The 1,505-nt window shown below is 37.4% G+C and overlaps 1 protein-coding gene across 4 annotated transcripts in view; it reads right to left on the reverse strand.

Moving 5' to 3' along the window:
* Positions 1–1,505, reverse strand: part of LOC112151143 (5'-AMP-activated protein kinase subunit gamma-1) — a 33,650-nt gene that overhangs the window by 11,062 nt on the left and 21,083 nt on the right. The window lies entirely within an intron of this gene.

Below are 1,505 nucleotides of genomic sequence, written 5' to 3' on the forward strand. Positions count from 1 at the left end.
AAAAAAAAGATTTATAATTAGTGTAGTTTAGTCCAGTCAGCCAAAGCTATCTTTACTTAATAATACCTGCAAAATATATCATGTTTTCAATGTCTAAATTAGATTCAGTCTGGAAAGTAGTTTCTTGTGACTTCAGAGTATTATCAATGTTCGCCTTTGAAAAGTTACTTTTTTAAGTTTTAAAAATAGGTATTCTGGTAGCTTTTTGGACTATTTTAGCATTTACTAAGATGTTTAGGCTAATTTGGAGTTTAGCTAATATTTAATCTACATGTTAGCTGTTTTGGCTAATTTAAGCTTTTTTCAGTTTTTTAGGACATTGTGAAGTTTAGCTATTTTTCAGCTACATGCTAGCTGTTTGGGCTAACCTACGTTTTTTTATTTAGTTTTCTAGGGTAATTTGACATTTAGCTAATAGTCTAGCTGGCTATCAGCTTTGGCGTTTTCAGCTGTCAGCTATAGCGTTTTCAGCTGTCAGCTTCAGCGTTTTCAGCTATCAGCACTAGCATCATCAGTGGCCAAATAATAAATGTTTATCATGTTTGGTCTGCAACAGAAGGTGGGTTTTGGCCCCTTGAGTGATTGAGTTTGTGGCCCTCAATCATCTCATCAAATATTGAGGCAATCATGTATTACCAGCTATAGAGAATCCAGTCATTAGTCTTCCTGTAAGGTCTGTCCTCTACCTATAGAAGACATCAATGTTCAGACTCAGGAAGAACAGCATGCTTCAGTTCTGGCTGAAACAGTTTCTCTTGAAAATTGAATTTGATGTGAAAAAAAATTGGAGATTTTATTTTTTTGTCCATATTGTGTCTGAGGATATTATATGTGGGTGTCCAAATCCAGAAGATCCAGGAGGTTTGTTTGTCTGGCTTTTAGTGCGTCTTCCAGGGTTGTTCTCTGTCACAAATTCTGTCGACAGCCTGTAGGAACAAAATTTCTCAGTGCAGCTGAGGAGAAGACGGGTTCACAGATTCAGAGCCAAGATTCCCATTTCTGCTTTCAGCATTATGATTCAATTTGAACTTTTTAAACTAATGGATCTGAGCACATCTATATTAAGGTTGACTTTGTTGTGGAGAGGAGAGATCTTAGTCTGAAAACAAAGCAATCCATTTATTTGGCTGTCTATATTCTGACTCTCACCTTTGAAGAAGTTAAGATCCCAGATACTAGAAACATAAATGAGCTTGCTTGAGTGGGGCTATGGTATCCCTTTCAGATGAGAGGGAAAGCTTAAACATGTAGAAGAAACTTGGAGATTACACCACTCATGGTGAAAGAAAGTGATTCAGACAGCTAGCTAGATAGACACTGAATATATGTTAGGTAGAAGGTCCCCAAAATGACCCAGGACACTATATCTGTTGGTCTGAGAGGTACTGGAGGAGGATGTGGGCTTTCTTACCGAGACTGACCCAGAACAAATGATAATGGTTGGATGGATGGATGACAGAAGGATGAAAACTGGTTTGGCAAAGAATGGATAATAGCTGGGTAAA

The sequence above is a fragment of the Oryzias melastigma genome, linkage group LG20, assembly GCF_002922805.2.
Source record: "Oryzias melastigma strain HK-1 linkage group LG20, ASM292280v2, whole genome shotgun sequence".
NCBI lineage: Eukaryota > Metazoa > Chordata > Actinopteri > Beloniformes > Adrianichthyidae > Oryzias > Oryzias melastigma.